Source organism: Lissotriton helveticus, chromosome 6 (assembly GCF_964261635.1).
Source record: "Lissotriton helveticus chromosome 6, aLisHel1.1, whole genome shotgun sequence".
Lineage (NCBI taxonomy): Eukaryota > Metazoa > Chordata > Amphibia > Caudata > Salamandridae > Lissotriton > Lissotriton helveticus.
Window position 1 is genome coordinate 181,298,998 of NC_136067.1, and position 20,916 is coordinate 181,319,913.

The 20,916-nt window shown below is 44.1% G+C and overlaps 1 protein-coding gene across 2 annotated transcripts in view; it reads right to left on the reverse strand.

Annotated features, from left to right (window-relative positions):
• Nucleotides 1-20,916, reverse strand: part of PAQR8 (progestin and adipoQ receptor family member 8) — a 356,398-nt gene that overhangs the window by 76,957 nt on the left and 258,525 nt on the right. Inside the window, exon 1 of one of the 2 annotated variants that reach the window (XM_078647590.1) lies at nucleotides 18,216-18,338. The exons of the other annotated variant lie outside the window; for it this stretch is intronic. The gene's annotated coding sequence lies outside the window, so the exon portion shown is untranslated. Of the gene's footprint in view, nucleotides 1-18,215; nucleotides 18,339-20,916 lie in introns of those variants that run through there. 2 annotated transcript variants of the gene reach the window in all.

Below are 20,916 nucleotides of genomic sequence, written 5' to 3' on the forward strand. Positions count from 1 at the left end.
GGGCCCAAAAAAAGCAACAAAAAAAAAAAGGGGAGCCACACAGCCCCCCTTCTAAAAAAGAAAAAAAAAAAAGACTGGCATTGTGCCGGAGGCCCTGCCCCCTCCCAGCAGCATTCTGCAAACATGGCCTGTGGCGCGTTTTGAGTTGGGGAATTAATTCCCCTTCAATACTGGGGGTCCCTTGCAGACAGGTGGTCCAAGGGCACGCCCCCTTTTTACACCACTCTGCAATGCAGCTCTGTGGCGCTTACTGAAGGTAGCTGGTGGGCTAGTTGGCCCTCAGGGATCCTCAGGATTCAAGGAGACTTAATCACCCAACTTGTCACATCAGGCCCTGCCTCACTCCCTGCACCACAGTGCAAATGCACCCTCCGGAGCATTTTAAGTTGGGGGATTAATTCCCCTTCAATCATGAGGGTCCCTGGGGGCCAACTAGTCCACCAGGTACCTCTTGTAAATGCCACAGGGGTGCGATGCAGAGAGGTGTTCTGAGGCCACGCCCCTTTTCACACTACTCTGCAAACGTGGCTTCTGGTGCACTGCTGGTGAGGCGATGAGGTCCTCTTGTGTCCTGAGGACCTCAAGACACAAGTGGACTTCATCCTCTGAGCAGCAGTGTGCCTGAAGCCGCGTTTGCAGCGCAGTGTAAAAAGGGGCGTGGCCTCAGAACACCTCTCTGAAACGCAGGTCTGTGGCGCTTACTAAATGTACCTAGTGGGCTAATTGGCCACCAGGGACCTTCAGGATTCAAGGGGACTTAATAGGGATGTCATAGTTAGAAATTAGCATTTAAAAAACCATTGAAATTCACTGAAAAAAACATAGGTTTCAGGTACGTTATAGATAGAAAGTTCATTTAAAAAACCTTAGAAATTCACTGAAAAGCCATAGGTTTCAGGGACGTTATAGTTAGCTGGACATTTCACTTTTACAAAACCATAGAAATTCCACCGTTATAGTTAGTTCAGCTAACTATAACTCGCGCCCCCGCAATGCACAGCTGATGACGTCACATATTACATCATTAATGACATGGTCAGTGCATCACTGACCATTTCAGTGAATTTATAGATAGATAGATAGATAGATAGATAGATAGATGGCAGGTAACAGATGCTAAGCGGCTGTGTGTGCTGCACTCGTCTCTCTTCTGCAATATGATAGTAGTGGTGGCAATGTGCGCCTGCCACTGGTGAAAAAAAGTTCTGCATTCTGTCCATCAATTGTTCTTTTTGCATTTGTCACCCCAAGTGGGACGAGTATGCCCAGACATGGGACTCGTGCTCTCCATGCCACTGGAGTCAAGCTATCCTGGCTGAAGAGGGCTGAAAGCCCGAAACCAGTCCTATGTTGCTTGTTTCCAGTCTAGGGAGGACATGCCTGGCAGTTCAGGTTGGCTGTTCCCATTGGGTGTAGGATCAAGACTGGTTTGCATATGTCTGGGTCCAAACTGTAATGGCATGGTGAGCAAAAAAACTATGGATTTAGGCCCAGATCTCTGTACTGGGGTGAATGTATGCCATTGTTCTGCATTCTGTCCATCAACTGTTCTTTTTGCATTTGTCACCCCGAGTGGGATAGGTATGCCAACACATGGGTCCCATGCTCTCCATGCCACTGGAGTCAAGCTATCCTGACTGATGAGGGCTGAACGCCCGAAACCAGTCCTAAAATGCTTGTTTGCAGTCCAGGGAGGACCTGGCCTGGCAGTTCGGGCTGGACTGTTTCCATTGGGCGCAGGGTCAAGACTGATTTGCATATGGCTGGGTCCAAACTGGAATGGCATGGTGAGAAAAAAACTATGGATTTATGCCCAGATCTCTGTACTGGGCTGAATGTATGACATTGTTCTGCATTTTGTCCATCAATTGTTCTTTTTTCATTGGAGGGAGCAGTAGGCAGCAAGGCTTCTATTGGCCCTGGTGCATGCAAAGAAAATGGACCTTGTCATTACAGATGGTGCAGTAAAATACACAAATTATCAGGGTTCAAATACACCCCTCAGGGCCCTGGGCCTCGGTGCCACTGCTCCTGCTGCACCCCCATGGAGGGAGGCGTAGGGAGCGAGAAGGGGAGCGGAGGTTTCCTTTCAGGCTGCTTCGTGAGCAGGCAGCAGGGAAAGATGCTCCACTTTAGCAGTTCGTTTAGCTCTCCACCAATCTAATCTCTAATTTCTAAAACAATGCCAATCTCTAGAATCTCTAGAACACGTGGATTTTTCGATAACCCAGAAATGATGGACCCCAAAATGACCCTTTCTAAGTGAAAGTTTCCGGTTCCCAGCCGTAACTAGCATGCCTTTCCCATCGACAGTCTCTATGACCTCTGACCTTCGTCTACGCACTTCCTTCTGTTGCGGAGGAAGAGGAGATGTGATGTAGCCGGTATGTTGATCAGAATGCAGGGGTTCTAATTCTGCTGTCCTCACTTGATCAGACAGGATAATCCCGGGCAAACAGCTCTCTTCCTTTCCCTCGGTTTCTCTAGCTTCCATAAACTGGGAGCACTTACTAACAGGTGAAATACCGGTTTCATACGCTTTATTTAAGTTGCGCGCTTGCATATTTTTCCTTCCATATCCAGTCATGTTTACATTACCCTTCTTGTTTTGCATCCTCTTATGAGTGTCTTGCGACAATCTCTATTGTTGATCAGTGACACTCGTGCAAGCTGGTACTCATACTATTTTTAATACAATTAATTGTTAAGATCTTTAAATGAGCACTTCCCATTTCTCAATCTTAATTGCTGGTTACACCTGCAGGCTTTGATTACCGACAGGCGTGTCTTGTGGTAGCTGTGACTGTCCATAGAAGTGGATGTCTCACCCTGGCATTAGCACATCCTACTACAGTGTGTCCATCCACACCTCCTAGAAGCAATGTTTGCTTACGCCTATCCAAGTTAGCCTTCCCATGTACCAGCCAGAAACAGCCACATCTCAAGCCAACACTGGCTGTGTATATTTGCAGACTCCTATGTATGTCAACAACACGCCACACCCAGAAACCCTGGGAATTCGTTTAATCCCCTCAAAAAGGGCAGGAATCATCTTCCGAGTTGTAGGTCCTAGTATCTAAATCAAGAAGATCGACCTACACATAATATCCACTACCATCCTATCATCAAGAAAAGCATGAATAAGGAAGGATGCATTTACAATTATAAATCCACTCCAACGTACCTTGTGAAAATTGTGGAGCCGATATAAGTGCTGGTTGGTGCTGCAATTTCGATATTGTCGCTTTCAACCCCCTCATCACGATATCCGTTGCAAGTGGACCTCTCCTCTTGTTTACAGCCTTTGACACAGTCACCTACAACATCCTACTCTGAAGTCTACAGCCTGCATCAGGATCCCAGACCAAGTGGTGTATTGCTTTTAGTCCCTACTTTCTGAAGGAGAGCGTGGAGTCAAACACATTGGACCCAAATCACAAGGCTTATGTGACACCCTGCATCGTGAAATGTCACGAGCTGTGAGGTCAGGGGATTCTGGGCGGTTGGTGGAAGCCAGCTGAGAGGTGCAGAGCGCGGCGACAGCTTCCTCTTTAATATCAATAAAACCTCTACTTACTATTCTTCAGTGAAAGCCTCATCTTCCCAGAAGTGATTGTGACAGATAAAGGAGTGTATATTGTGTCACGTGAGATGGAGGATTTCTTGAAGAAGTGGGGTCTGGAACACATCCGTTCGTCCGTCTATTATCCACAAGGAAATGGGCTGGTGGAGCGGTGGAACAGAACGCTTAAAGGTTTACAACAGCCTCTGGGTCAGGGTGGTTTGCGGAAGGAGGCGGTGTCGAAGTTGATAAGAGCGTATCGCACCACACCAAATAGCACCACTGGAAAGATATCTTTTGAGTTGATGAGGGCCAGGAAGCCAAGGATGGTATTGTCAGTGGAAGTGCAAAAGCAGAATGGGGGAAAGAGAATTTCCAGACAAAATGTCAACGGAAGTACGAATGCCCAAGGTATTGGGTTTGGTGACTGGGTGCGTGTGCTTTGTGCATGTAAAGGGTTGAAGGAAATGCCCAAGTTCTCAAGTGTGTTACAAGTGAAAAGAGTAAATGCGTATACAGTTAACCTAAGCAATGGAAATGTGTGGAAATAAAAATAAATATTAAGTTAGCTGATTGTATCACCAATGTGCCTGTGAGAGCAGAGCTTGTTTTGCAATCCAATATGTCTCTTAGGAAAACCAGTCAAGGTAGGTTCAGGAGAGCACCTCAATGGGTCATGGACTACGAAATGTATTGAAGGTATATTAAGGTAATATTTGTACACATTTACACTTTTGTTTTGTTTCACTACGTGATGATAGCATATTTTACTCTTATCTTATTCAATATTTCATTTGAACTTTTTATTAAATGATGTGTAAAGGGCTATTTTTATTCTTACAGGAGTATTTTTAATTTTACTAATTACTCTTTTTTCATTATATTTTTTGTGGGTAGGGAGATGTGTGACATCCTGCACCAATGAAACCTTTACTTACTATTGTTCAGTGAAAGACTCATCATTGTGATGTTATAGCCTGCTTGTTTGAATACGCTCAATTTTAACAATACCTGCAAGCCAACTCCTCCAAACACATGCCCCATCCTGAGTCCCCCCTGCCAGCATCTCCCCATGTTAGAATCCGGTGTCTCCGGATTCTAACCAAGTGGGCTAGGACAGAAATCTGGTGGGGGTTTGCGTTGCCCATATCACCCTATCACAGTGGGTGGATCCCAATGACCTTCTGCACGCCCAAAGTAGGTGGGGAGATAGTAGGCCCGGCCGAAATGTATACTACTCTGGCATAACATTGGTAATATCTTGTTTTGGAAATTATGCCATGTCGCGTAATTATGTGCCATTCGCTGAAAATGTTCACCACAGTAGCTCGGGAATAATGCGAATGGCCAGAACACAAGCAGCTGTTACTCATGCCACTTGTATTTGTGTGCTTCTTTTTCACTGCAAAATAGATCCTTGACACATTTTTTTGTAAAATACAGCAATAAATGACAGATTAACGTTTTGGGTAATTATGTGTAATTTCACATAATTATCCCAATCTTTCACATAATTATACGAAAGTAAATTATTTGAATTTCACACACCCCTAAAACAGCAGAATCTCCAGGATTCACCAACATCTTAAGGAAAATCATCCCCTGGGTTTCCTTCAGGCCCCTAAGGGGTGAAGCAGGCCACGGTGGAGGAGGGCTAATTGCTCAAACTTCATGTACCCACCTCCCCCCAGTACTGCATATTACGGAGTCCATGCCCTTTACAGTGCTTAATTCAGAAATAAATATGTGCTAGGGCCTCATCAGGAGGCCACTGTAGCTTTAATCACCAATTGCCCTGCCAGCGCTGCCAACAACAATACCTAAGCAACTACTAACCTTAACACTCCTACCAGTATGATAATTCAGGCTATTCCAAGCCCCCAACGCTATAAGAATGACTTGGACGACAGTCATTTTTTTTTTCCAATGTATGTTGAATTAATAAACAGCTGTTCTCCTCATCTCTAAATTACACAGACAGTGCCACAGTGTGGCAGACTGTCATACGTCCTGGTGTTCACAATTAAGTGCTGATGCCGAGCATTGGAAACCACCGGCTCAAATTAAGCACTGCCTTCACATGAAACTTTCTGAAATACATTTACATGAATAATCCACAACCCCTTATTCTCAATGCAAAAGCCATCTGCATCATTACACTGTTGCTTTAGCCCAATGTGTCAATATACAAAGCATATTCCTTTTCACATTTAATCCATCCCTTCTGTCTCTGACACATCCCAAACCTTTCTGACTACTAAAAACTCCCAAACATCCTTTTCAAACACTTCCCTCTTCCTTATCCAATTTGCTCAACTAACAGGTGCACAAGAGACCCTCATGACGGAGCTCCACGCCTCCGTGTGAGCACCTGGGATCCTGGCTCCCGGCTCCTCCCCCCATGCGGCTGATGGCGGCGGCAGGTAGCTGGCGTTTCTGCTAGGGTTTCTGCTGTCTCCCGCTTTCCTGCTGACATCGGCAATTTCCCCTGAGTCTCTCTTGGATTTTGTTGCCACTTTTACACTCTTTGGGCTCTTCCCAAGTGGCGCTCGTTTTCCCTTCTTTCCGTGGTACGATGCCACGCGCTCACAGAAAGGGACCGAGAAGAGAGAGAATGCTGAGCTGCGCGTAAGGAGAGGCCAACCCGCGCAGTGCTCCTACGGAGGCAATCTTGCTGAAATTTGAGCCTGGATTTTGTTGGCTTTTCATTCCTGCATTGTATTGGCGAATTTCACGGCTTCTCGGCTTCTTCAACTAAGCTGGCTTCCAGTACTTACAATAACTATTCGGACTTTCCTGGTTCTTTTCCTCATAACAGCGCTAACAGTGGGTGAGTCTATCAGCGAATCAAAGGGGCAGACACTGTTGACTACTGATACGCTTTTTTGAAATTAGCTAAAAGCTATTAAAGGAGTAAATAGAAGAATAGCAATAGCGCTATCCGTAATAAAGTGGGGAAAATTAAAAAAAGAAGAACATTTCAAGGGTGACTGCGCAGCGAGTTCGCCCCCAAAGAAGGTTCGGATATTAGAATATGGGGAAACGTCTCTATACACGGAAGGCTAAAGCTCTCTGGCTGCAAGCTATGGAAGCAGAGAATGCGGCCAAACGGCTTGATAAAAGCGATAATAATGACGGCAAGGATGAAGACTCTTTTGAGAGTTCAGATGAGGGCTCTCTTGTGGAACAGCTTAATCGAACAGGTCCAGAAGAAGAGGCAGGGCAGGCGCAGGTAGATTTGGAGGCCTCCCAGACTATTTTAACTGCCCATTCCTCTCAAGAAGGTTTAAATACAGAGAAGACCGCAGAGCAGCAGGTCATGACTCCAGCTAAGTCATTTGCCCAGCTGAAGGGTCCAAAACCTTTCCCTCTGTTCGATAAAAAGCCAACCGTGTCTACCATTGGAAACACTACTCCTCCGGCTGTTTTCTCCACAATAAGCACTGCCTCAAACTTACATACCGTGACCGTGTTCACAGGGAACTCAGGTCCAACGCTTATACCTCAAGAGAAAAAAGTTTCTGCATCTTTACTTCAACAAGGTGATGAGGTGGCAATTGCAATTTCGCCACAAACCGAAATTCAATCCTCGGTTCCTTCCGATCCATTCAGCCCCATTTTGGATTTAAATACTGAGATTACGGGGGAAGCCCAGATGTCCGTGAAAGACATGTTGAATCTTATTCTCGACGAGCTACGTGAGATGAAGAGGTTCAAAAAATCAGAACTGGCCTCAATCCACCAAAGACTGGATAAGATTGAAGATTTAGTCTCTACCTTTCCAGTTCGCCTCCAAGAAGCAGAGACAAGAATTTCGAATTTAGAGGATCAGATAACTGGGAATAAAAAAGATGTTGAACTGATCTCTAAGACCACGCGGACACTAGCAACGAAATTGGATGATTTAGAAAATTATAATCGCAGATCTAATCTTCGTATAGTGGGGGTTCCAGAAGGAATAGAGGGGTCCAACACAGTGCAATGGGTCACCTCTTTTTTGAAACAAAAAGTGATTCCTAAGTACGAGGGCGATTTAACAATTACCAGAGCTCACCGAGTTCTGGCTCAGCCGTTTGCAAATTCTACCCTCCCTCGCACAATTCTATTACATTTTGCGGATGTACGGATTAAAGAATCTATTCTTTCTGCGGCTAGCCAGCAAAGACAATTCTCTGGTAACGAGACTGACAAATGCCGGATTTTCTCGGACATGTCCGCGGCTGCTGCATGCAGAAGGAAGGAATTTGTCAAAATCCTACACTTATTTAAAGCTAAGGGGGCCCAAGCTACGATTGCCCAGCAGTCTAAGCTGAAAGTGCTGGTCAAGGGCAGATTCTATATGTTATTACCAGTTTGAGATCCTCTTAAATGTAAAATTGATGCTTTACGGTTTTGATCCTGATCTCAGGCTCTCGGTCCCGCAGGTTAAATTAATTTACATTGAAATGGCAGTTGCTAGATCTCTGTTACTCCAAAACTGGCGGTCACAACAGACTCCATCAATGCAGGAATGGATACAGAAAATGCGGAGAGTTGGAAATGCGAGCAAAGGTATGCTCTGAGGGTAGGAAGGGTCAAAAAATTTGATTTAATTTGGGGTTCATATTTCGATTAATTCGTATTTGTATATTGTGGATGAAAGCTTGATGTTAATGGATATTGGTTTTTCCTCTCTTACTTTTATGGCAAATTTGATAGGCCGAAATGAGTTTTCTTTTTCTTGTAATGACACTAAAGATCTTCAATAAAAAATAAAAAATAAACTAACAGGTGCACATGTCCACTACTCCCACAACAAGTCTAAACTTCGCTTTTCTAATCCACATCCATTATTCTATCCCTACTCAAAACACTACTAAACGAATGAGTACCCAATAGCACAAGCTTAACAAACTTACCACAACTAATCTTCTCGGAAAAAAGAAGCACTTACTACTAATCTATCAACTATTTAACTCTAATCTTGGATTCCGGAGTAAAGTGCTTACTCGCCACAAAGTGCTTCAATGCCTCCTCAGGGAGAGTAAGCGCTATGTAAATACAATTTACATTTACAATAGCCATTCACATATGGAACATAAACCTAATCGAGGCTCAACATGCATTTCTTCGGCTTCCAACAAAATATATTCAGGATGACTCACTACAGGCTCTTTCAGATTATTTAGAAAAGAAAATCCTTCAAATTGTCCATGCTGACTGCCTCCAGTGGCGGTTCCAATATCGCTGACGCGATCCAAACAGCAGTACTGCTCGGTGTGTTACCACCAGGGTGGAATTGGTGGCAGTGTACCGTCGGCGATGGCAATCAACTGCACAGAAACTGCAGCTCTTCTGTAATTTAGGTCCAGAATACGCAGACTACTTTAATGTATTCACCCCTTAAACACCCTAACCAATTTTGTCGTACTTAAATTAATGTATTCATCTATTAAACATCCTGACCACTTTGGTTGACTCAGTAGAGTCCAGGGCACTGTTGTTCACTGTTCTCTGGATGATTTAGGAGTGCACTCTCAGACGATGTGTCCACTGGCCCTAAAGAATAGAGTCGTAATGTGACCCAATCAGTGCTGTATACTCCTTGTGACGTCATTTTTTAGCACGTGGCATTCACATAGCAGTTGCTGCCGCGATCACACAGACTGACAGACAGCTATCATCGTTAAGCTGCCTTTACCACAACTCATCTTGGTCTGTTGTATTTACCCTAGAAGGATGAAAGTCTGAATGAACCGGTTAAATTTAAACAGATGCCACTTAAAATGCTCCCTTATTTTACCAACTGCAAGCTATTCCTGTAGTTATTTCAAATAGGTGTGGGTACGCTTTAATTTATAAAACTTGAACATTTTGCGAAAAATTGCATAGAGTTTATGCAAGAGTTGAGGGGCATGTGTCTCATGGATTGTTCTATGGAGAGTTACATGGGAAATTCAATTTTCTTAATCAGTTCCAGAAATATACAGTCACCATTGCGGTAAGGCCAAAGGCCACTGAGTTTCTCCTAGGTAATTCTGCCTGAGCACTGGACTGGATTCCTGAAGCTTCTCCGACTGATAGTTACTTGCCTGATCTGTGCAGCTGCCTGGCCTCCTGGACCCCACTAAACCCAGAGTATTGCTAAATTTTACTACTAAACAAGACCGCCACAAGTGCATTTATCTAGCAGGCAATAGGGTCATGATTTGAATGGTGCTGCAGCTGCAGTAGTATCAGGACCAAAAGCTCTAGGCGCCTCACTAAACACCTAATATTGATATATTTTACTATTAAACAGGCAGTCACAAGTGCAGTTAAAAGGGGCTTGATTTGAATGGTGCAGCAGGTGCATTGGCACCGGGGCCAAAAGTTCCATGGAACCCTCTAAACACAGAATATTGCTAAATTATACTACTAAACAGGCCATCCAAACTACTAGGACAGAGGTCTTCAAACTTTTTGATGCTGAGACCCCTTGTTAAAATTGTGTAGGCGTAAGGACCCCCTCCTGACAAAAATATCAAGAACCTGGTACTCCTCATCATTGACAACCATAAACGATCCCAATTCCCACAGCAAATCATTTTTAAAGTGGGAAAATAATATTAAGCTGTATTCAACAAACCAAAGGCCAGTGAGCGTGGGGACATGGTCAAAGGTGTAGCTAAAACAAAGGGCCTCATTTATGAGGAATTGGCATAAGGTAGCGCCACAAGTCTTCTTGTGCGCTGTCTCACGCCAATGTAAAATTGCAGGAATACACCATGTTTATGAAATACGGTGGATTCCTGTCCATTCCCCTTGCAATGGTGCACACATTGCTACCTAGCGTCAACATAGGCAGGATTGTTTTTGTGCAGGATGGAGCACCTTCCTTCACAAAAACAATCCAGAGAGGCGTTTTCCTTGGTCTATGTGAGCTGCAGAATGCAGCACACATGGAAAGAGGAAAAAACAAGGAAAAATGTAATTTTTCTCCTCATTATGCCTCCGCTGGGGAGAAGTAAGGTTTAGGCGCTGCCCCAGGTTTATGTGATTTTGTAAATGTGGGGCTGCATCAAAATCCATGGATGTTGCGTGGAAGATCCACTTCAATGCCCTTGGAAAGCCTCCTTGACCCAGAGTATGGTGATGCAGCGATTTGCGCTGCTTTGGCATACTCCATATATATATGAGGCCATGCAGGGTGAGGTTGCGTCGCTCATAGGTATGATTTAGATGCTTGCGCCACTGGAGCGTGCAAAAAAGTGATGGTCTGGTGAGGCGCATGCCTCTCATAAACAAACCCAAAATATTCTGTACTTTTTTTTAGGCCTTTCACCTTCAGGAACCTACATATAAAATAATGGGCAGCTTAAATGAATATTAATTTTTTTAAGTTGTTACTCAGTGGGAAATGCACTGTATTACATTATGAAACCTCCTTACTGAATGCACAGCAGAGGTCTGTGCGTAACCAGAGAGACACAGAATTAAATCTTGGTTGGTGCAGTGGAGAATAGTGACTTGTGTATTTTTAGAGCTACGATGTCACAGCCTTTGACAGATCACAGCTTTTGACAGAAAGCACTGTGAATATGTAAGTCGTTTTTTTATACTTGCATTATACACAGTATAGGATAGGCTGCTACAAAATGTGCAAATAGTTTTACGATAAAATAGTGCTTCCAAAATGTAGATTTTAGTAATACCAGATTGTATGTAATGCATTTTTTTACATACTGTCCCTTTAACACCTCCTTAAGGGTATTAAGGACTGTGTAAATACAATTACGATTAAAAGCACGCACTTCACAGCCCAGTTGTTAACACTTTGCACTACCGATCAAAAAAATGCAATCTTTGTCACCGCTAAGCTTGGAGTGATTAGATCAATTAAAGCCAGAACCAGCTCTCAGGCACACTTTACACTTGCAGATTAACTCACAGCGCACATTTGCATTTAATTCAGGCAAGCAGGCACCCTGGCACGTCACTGCTGTCTTTTTCCAAAACGAAGAGCAAATGTTTTTTATTTCAGGCACAAGTGAGGCTGGGGAATGTTTGACCCCCTTTCCAGGACTCCTGGGGGTCGAGCGCAACAGACTGAAGACCTCTGTACTAGGGTCATGATTTCAATGGGACTGCAGGTGCAGTGGCACAGGGACCAAAAGTTGTCAGAACTCCTCTATACACCAAATATTGCTATATTTAAATACTAAATAAGCAGTAACAAATGCAGTTACCTTGGAGGCACTACAGTCATGATTTAAATGGTTCAGCAGGTGCAGTGACACCGGGGCCCAAAGCGCTAGGAACCCCTTTAAACACCAAATGTTGCAAAATTTTACTACTTAACAGGCAGTCACAAGTGCAGTTATCTTATAGGTAATAGGTTCATGATTTGAATGGTGCAAAAAGTTATCATAACTCCTCTAAACCCCTTCCGCGCTGATGACAAAGCCAGCTCGTCATGGGCGTTACCTGCGCTACGCGGATGACGAGATGGCTTTGTCACAAACCGCGCGATTTTTAAATTTCAGCGCACAGCGGGAAAACCCGCTGGCGCGGTAGCGGTTAAACACTAAATATTACTACATTTTACTACTAAACAAGCAGTCACAAATGCAGTTATCTTGCAGGCACTAGGGTCATGATCTGAATGGTACAGCAGGTGCTGTGGCACCGGGCCTAAAAGTTGTCATAACTCCTCTAAACACAGGATATTGCTAGTACATCAATTAATTCTATTATTTCCCTCTTTCATTTCATTTTTCTTAATATTGCTATTACCTACCTGCATTATACCACTTGCGACAACACAATATATTGCCTTTTTGTACATAAACAATTCATAACACTTAAACAGACTTTTTTGTAACTTATATTGTACAACTACTCAGCAAGCTACAACTTACATAAATAAAAGATTATTATTAATCACATAGGTGAAACCTAATGCATTTATCACTGCTTGTTCTTTTCAATTGTATCTCTGGCCACTTGTGATTCTCTCAATATATAACTCACTATGTTGTCCAGCTTATTCATTTATTGATTTGCATATGTCTGTGCAATATGCATAGAGTGGAATGTGTTCCAGGAGAACCAATGTTTTTGATAATATGGTGTTTTACTAAGTTCTTCTCTATTGTTGGAAAGACCTAGGGGCATATTTACAAGCCCCTTGTGCCACTTTTGCGTCATTTTTAACATGGGAAAAATGACGCAAAAGTGGCGCAAGGGGCTTGTAAATCTGCCCTTTAGTGTTTGGATGATCGTTACAGAAACTGGGCAGGGCCCATGGATCCGCTTGCCAAGCTGATCCCTCTCTCTAGAGGTTCCAAGACCAGCGCGTCGAGCCTAGGCGTAGCAGTACGAGTGACTCCCATCAGGTCACACCCTTGACTAGGCCCCACAGACAACATTTGCCAGACTGAAAGAAAAATCTGGTCCTACTCCTTAGATTCTACTGCTGGCTTGCTAAGATTTGTTAAGCTTATTGATAACTACCATGTTTATATGTGTTACTTCGTCAGTTAAGACTTTCAAATCTGAAATCTGATCAATGCCCAGCGTAGTATGTACCAGAGCGAAAATTACTTTAATCGCATGCGCGCTAGCGGTTTTCCCACTGCGTGCTGCGTTTTTTAATTTACCGCGTTACATGACGAGCTCAGCTCGTCATCCGCCCCGAAGGGGTTAAAGCAGTGTATGTCAGTGTCCTTGTCTGAACTCTATATCATAGTTTAATACTACTCAAAACAAACTGTATCTGTAAATAGTAAACATTCCTTGGGTCCAATTCAATCTACCAGAAACATCCCACATATAAGATGTTTTTGAACACCTACACCCAGCTCTTAATTTATAAAAGGATCAGTGCTGGTGCTTTTATATGTCGGCACACCGAATACCAAGACTGCGTAGCCTTGATTCCACTTCATGCCTCTTTCACTAACTACTCTTTCACTCACTCTCTGTTCCTTTATCGCACTACTGCGGATTCCTGATTTCTCCCTTTGTGACGGTTTTTCCATCTTTCTCTTACTCCTTCTTTCCCTTTCATGTGTTTTTTTTCTCTCTTGTTCTCAGTAAATGTCTGTTGAGATAAAAATATGCTTGCCTCCAGAAATGAGTGTGGCACGTTGTTCAGAACTTTAGGGGAGCCCTGTGCTGCTTTTAGAGTGAATGAGTAAGTGAGTGAGTGAGTGAGTGAATACCCTTGGGCAGCACTCTTTACGGCTGTCAGCACAATCTCTTTGCGTGATGTAGGGATTCACGAGAAACCACAACGTGGTGGTGCACTACTTTTAGAGTTGCGGCCATGATCCTGGATTGGACGGAGGAATTTACAAAAAAAAAGCATGGGCAAAGCCAATAGGTCTGGATTTAAAGTGACAATGCATGCACTGCAAACACAGGCATGCAGGAATGTATTTTCATGCGATAGAACATTAAGCCAGACCTATTGACATGGTAGTGGTGGTTGTGTAGATATTGGTTGTGGTTACACCAGTAGTGTTGGGAGGGTCATTAGTGGTATTGGCGGTGGTGTGAAAATGGCTAGTGGTGGTTTTCGTGTTAGGGTAGTGGTAATGTTAGATAGTTATTGTGATGGTATTCAGATAACGTATTTGTAAAGTAAACGTTCGCCCAAGTCTTGGGACTCCTGGCGCTGAAAGGACAGATGTTTATTGTTATCCAAGTCAATGTTACTCATTGTATTGATGTTGGAAGGACGAAAGGCTGAGTGGACCTACTGGGATTCAAACCTGTGACCATTAGGTCAAACACAAATCCCTGGACTGGATGCCTTAGTCCACTGATCCACCAACCTGGTGTTAGAAGTAACACCCCTGTCAGAGCTAGTTATATTTGTGGTAGTGGCATCTGTCACAGCAGGTGCAAGTGTGATATTGGTGGTGTTGTTGATCACTGTGGCCGTGTTGTGATATTACTGGTATAGTGTTATTGGTGCTGGTGTAGTATTGGTGGTGGCAATATTGTTATTGGTCTTGGTGGAGCTGGTAACATATTGGTAGTGATACTGGTGGTAGGATGCAAATATTGTTGATGGTGGTATTGGTGATGGTGTATAGGTGATGTGTGGAAACTGATGGTGTAGTTTATTGTGGCGGTGGAGGTATTGGTGGCGGCATTATTGGGCATAGTGGTGTATTTGTATTGGTTGTGGTTTTCATGGTATCTGTACTAGTGGAGGCGGTACTGACAGTTTTTTATGTATAAGATAAAAAATTGAATCTGACAAAAAGTCTGGTGGTTGAGTGGACAATTTAGATCGAAAATAGTCCCTTGTGCTTTGAAATACACGCATTACATTGGTGGTGGAATGATATACCAAACAGCCAATAGCATGAAGTTAAAGAAAAATACTCCTCTTGGCAGAGCCAACAGCCGCTCTCTGTAGATCTTAAATAATTGACAGTACAAGGTCTGACACAAGCTAAAGCCATTTGTAGCCAAGTTTGAAAATGGGTATTCTTTAAGGAAACTAGTGTACGCTTGAGGTTTAAAGGCTACACAATCCTTCGGCTTGTTATAGGCAGCGACACTTTTTGCACCCCATATTAAATGTGTGTTTGAATTGGAAAGTATAAAACAAAAACTAGCGAAGGAGTTCTGGACACCGCAGTACAACAAGCACATTAGTACAACAAGCACAGCAGCCCCGAACTCTAAATGATGCCTCAGTCAATGGTAATCATGTCATCAACCTCAGAGGATGAAAGGCCCAGAAGGGATTTAAACCTGTTACTTGCATGCCGAGCACGGGTGTTAACAGCAGGTACAATATTTGAGTATAAGCATGAATTATAACCGCAACACATGATTTCAAATATTTGAGTATAAGCATGAATCATAACCGCAACACATGATTTAAAATGTTTGAGTATAAGCATGAATCATAACCGCAACAGATGATTTAAAATGTTTGAGTATAAGCATGAATCATAACCGCAACACATGATTTAAAATGTTTGAGTATAAGCATGAATCATAATCGCAACACATCATTAAATAAGTTAATATCTTCTTACAACTATACATAGAAATATAATTTTGTTTAATTCCTTTACTTGCAAAGCCCAGCAGTGCCAGGAACCCCAGTTTCGAGAACAATATACTCTATTAAATATAAAATAAAGATGGGAGTTGAAAGGGGGTTGGGTAATGCCAGTTAACGAGAACTATATATGGCAATTTATGAAAATGCCTAAAAACAGTATTAAATGAAATATATTAATGAACATATATGGAGTGCTAAACTAAACAAAGGATGAAGATGTGACAAATATGTTATGTTTATACATTCAGTTGAAGCTTAGTAACCTCTTCGGAGCTAATTAATTAGGGAAGATATTTTGCTGTTCAATAGAAGGAAAGGTTAAAAGAGAACACGTTGAGGCATATTATCAAGTACGACGATAACATTATCGCCGCTTTAGCGGCAGAAAACTGCCGCTAAAGCGGCGATAATGGGCTTGATAATATGCCCTGGAGAATTCCAATAGAAGCCCATGTTCACACCAGAACATGGGCTTCTATTGGAATTCTCAATGGTATATTATTAAGCCCATATCGCCGCGTTAGCGGCAGTTTTCTGCCGCTTAAGCGGCGATAATTTTAAACATTTGGGGGCGAAACCTTACAGCAGCAGGTACTTACCACACCGAGCTATCTTAGATGTATGCACAGTGCTGGAGCAGTAGTGAGTCCCGTTTGGTGAAGGCACTCCTGGCAGCACGAATCGATAAAAACATCGACTCACGCCTTGTTTTTCTAGCTCTCTTTCGTTCCTCAAACGCATTCCTGCGGGACTCTCCCAACCAACTCTGTCAAGAGTTTACACCCTGGGAGGTGCTCACAACCAGAGCTGTGATGAACAGCATGCGCCCTTTTCAGTTGCAATGACTGGAAGCGTGACGTCATCCAGTATCACTGGAGTGTAAATGCAACTCCGTGAGCCAGAGGAAGAACGCGCTCAAAGACGTTCCACAATCACGGACACGTTTCGCCCTGCTTGGTGAACGTCGACGTGAAAATGTTATTGTGCACTCACAGTAAAGAAGCTTAAAGGAGGCAATGGGGGAGGTTGAACGTTCCTGATGCCATCCCTTATCACAGACATATAGCGCTGTGAGGCCCAACTAGTATTTGCCACCGAAGGTGTGGGGGGCTTGGAAAATAAAGGAAATTCAGAAAAAGTAAGTATTCTGACCTTCAAGGATAACGTTATACAGAAAACAGAAGTATTAAACGTACAATTTGCAGGGCTACAGAGACTAGTTGCCCAATTTGGACCAAGGGGTCGGGTACTTGGGCGCATATGGCGACCATGGGCGCAAATTTTTGCTCGAAAGACCTGTTCCATCGCAAAAGAAAGTAGCCAAAATCTGTCACTCTCATCAAACGAGTTACTGGAATAACTTTAGTTCCGCTCTTTTGGTCTAATGTACAGCGAGCGCTTTGTTGAGCAAAAGTTGAGTTGGCACTATACAAATATTCTCAATAAAATGAGTAGAAATGAACCGTGACATGCATGTAACATTTGGGGACAGCAAAAAAAAGAAATTAATAGCCATAGCCCGAAGCTAGTCCACTGCTCACCCTGCGTGCTGTGACGTTCTCTATAGCACAAATCTCCCTCTCCATAGGTTTGCAGTTCCTCGAAGTGCTCAGACAGAATCTAAGCACTACACCGAACACCAAAGAAAACAAAAAAAGAAACTAAAGCGGCATGCGCTATAGGTACTGGAGTGCAAGTAATAGTGTAGGTTTAAGACGATGGATGCGGGTGAATGCCGCAAAAACGTCGGTTTAGTGGAGTAATGTGGTCCCACATAACCAATTTTCTACAGAATGTGATTTTTTCAGTCATTAATTCCTCAGACAATATTTATCAAGTATTTGATATAAAAAAAGTTTAGAAATGTCAACTTCAGGACTGGGCTCACCTCTGATTATCACCAGGGATCTGGCACAAGAGGCCTTTTGGAGACCCCGGGCAGGCAGCTGGCATCTAAGGTGGCATCTTTGAAACCTGCTGCCAGCCTGCTGATCCCAAGCCGACTCTGACCACGGGAGATGAGTTCAGAGCACCGGTGTGAATGCACGCGTGCTGTGGGTCAATGAAAACGTTTAGGCCCTCAAATGTGCTTCCATCACACAAACTGAAAGGGTGAGCGACAAATGTCAGAGCGAGTGGCGCGTGCTTCTTTCAATGCTACTAGATCCCTCCACGCCCTGTCTTGACCTTGTTGAGGCCAGGGATGAAGTACTCTGTGGAATCTGAAACTGGTGGACTTTGGTTACAATCCCAGTTTTGGCACTTCACTTGACTTAAAACCGTGTGATTCTGGGCCTATCTAAATCTTCAGGAATCACAATTATCTTATCACAAGGACATTTTGGATTTTTTTATACAGGAGCAGTTCAATGTAAATCACCTGTGAAAATGCTTTGCGGCGGCACTTGGGCTATTTGCAAGTTACAATTAAGACCAAAAAAAGACACATTTCAAAGCATAACAACGGCACAAACATAAAAAAATCAGCAGTGATGAAAAGTCCGCAGACAGTCTTCCGCGGGTGCCGTGTCCTCTACCAACACCTTCGAAAGGTGATTTCAAATGACTCTATTGTGCATCCTTAGCGCAGCGCCAACTTACCCAAGGTCTAGGCTCTCATCCAAGGCGCTATGCTCTGGATGGCTTCCTGCTGAACTGAAGCTCAAGAGACGAGGAGTGCTGAGCGGGCGACCATAGTAACCACAGCTCCCCAAACAAAGCCACCCTCCCCTCGCGCGCTCCGTCGAGTTATTCTTGGAGCCCAAAGGTGTGGGCGACTATAAGTCACCGAGCAGGTATTCACCGCCACCGAACGGGTTAACAGACTTCCAGGGGCGTGGCCGCGGGCGAGGCCGCTGTCAGGAAACACAAGATAGGCGGGAATGCCCACTTCACAAACAGGTTACAAAATACCACATGCCATCAGAGGGCTGCAGAAGCTCGGAAAATAGCATGCGACGTTGAAGAAGGGCGGGGCACGAGTAGGAGAACTAACAAGTATTGGCAAAGCCGAAATGCAAGGACAGGACCAGGTGGTGTAATGGTTATTTATTGTAGGCATAGGTCACAAAAAGAATTTACGAAGCAGATATGGTCTCTACATGATTACAATCTCAAATTGTAAAACATTAACTGGTGTGGCTGTTTTACCAGTGATGTTTTTAAATGACAGACCTTTTAGATGTATGCAAAAGAACCAAGCGATGGACGGAATGCTGAACAATGCAAACATTCACCACCAGTCACAAGGATCTGGGTTTAATCCATCATGCTTTTGCTCACCACACCGCCCAGTTTGGACCTAGCCATATGCAAATCAGTCTTGACCCTGTTCCTTGTGGGAACAGTCCAGCCCGAACTGCCAAGCCAGGTCCTCCCTGGACCGGAAACAAGCATCCTGGGACCGGTTTCAGGGAATCACCCTTCATCAGCCAGGCTGGCTTGAATCCAGTGGTGTAGTGAGCACGGGACCCACGTCTGGGCATACCCTTCCCACTTAGGGCGACATATGCAAAAGAAACAATTGATGGGCGGAATGCTGAACAATGCAAACATTCACCACCAGTCACAAGGATCTGGGTTTAATCCATCATGCTTTTGCTCACCACACCGCCCAGTTTGGACCTAGCCATATGCAAATCAGTCTTGACCCTGTTCCTTGTGGGAACAGTCCAGCCCGAACTGCCAAGCCAGGTCCTCCCTGGACCGGAAACAAGCATCCTGGGACCGGTTTCAGGGAATCACCCTTCATCAGCCAGGCTGGCTTGAATCCAGTGGTGTAGTGAGCACGGGACCCACGTCTGGGCATACCCTTCCCACTTAGGGCGACATATGCAAAAGAAACAATTGATGCACGGAATGCTGAACAATGCAAACATTCACCACCAGTCACAAGGATCTGGGTTTAATCCATCATGCTTTTGCTCACCACACCGCCCAGTTTGGACCTAGCCATATGCAAATCAGTCTTGACCCTGTTCCTTGTGGGAACAGTCCAGCCCGAACTGCCAAGCCAGGTCCTCCCTGGACCGGAAACAAGCATCCTGGGACCGGTTTCAGGGAATCACCCTTCATCAGCCAGGCTGGCTTGAATCCAGTGGTGTAGTGAGCACGGGACCCACGTCTGGGCATACCCTTCCCACTTAGGGCGACATATGCAAAAGAAACAATTGATGGACGGAATGCTGAACAATGCAAACATTCACCACCAGTCACAAGGATCTGGGTTTAATCCATTATGCTTTTGCTCACCACACCGCCCAGTTTGGACCTAGCCATATGCAAATCAGTCTTGACCCTGTTCCTTGTGGAAACAGTCCAGCCCGAACTGCCAAGCCAGGTCCTCCCTGGACCGGAAACAAGCATCCTGGGACCGGTTTCAGGGAATCACCCTTCATCAGCCAGGCTGGCTTGAATCCAGTGGTGTAGTGAGCACGGGACCCACGTCTGGGCATACCCTTCCCACTTAGGGCGACATATGTAAAAGAAACAATTGATGGACGGAATGCTGGACAATGCAAACATTCACCCCCAGTCACAAGGATCCGTGGTGAGTATGGTAAACCCATAAAAACAAGGAAAATGCCACAGACAGTGGCCCTGGGTAAACATGCCTGGTAGTTAAAATAAGAAGAACCACACAGCCTGCTAACTCACTATGTGTTGCAGCCCACAGCTACAAGGGGCCCATTATGGCTTATACAAAATCTTTTGCATGTGGTGTTACATCACTGTGAGAGAATGTGACTAATAATGACAAATACTCTTAAGAAATAAATAAGCACATCACTCGTAGATGAAGGTACTTGCTAATGTCTCTTTTACAGTGTAAAAATACAGTGAAAGAGGAGGAAGTCCTTTGGGTGCCTGGTAGATATTATAATGACTCTGTGTGCTACAAAATACTGAAAAGAAAATTCAGTTTAAAATTACCGTGGCTAGAGGTTCAAGATAGTTTGGGGGAAAATGCAATAAAAATATGAGGATGGAAAGAAGAGATGACCCCAAATGTGGGGATCACAGCATGGACGACATGGGTGAGAAGCGTGTATGCTGCCCGCGAGCTACATGTCATGAGTGGGGATATTTAAAACAAAGTAAGCCTTTAAAGTATGATGTGTTTTCACATTATGGTGTATGTAAGTAGGCAGATGGTGTTTCTAAAGCGCAAACCTAGTCAAAAGGCTGCGGAGCGCTGTACATGGTCAAAGACAGATTATGCTGCTACATAAGGCCGGTCTTTGCTTTACCAACAAACTTTTGCATGCAGGTTTCAACCACTGAGGATGTTTGTCTGTCCAGT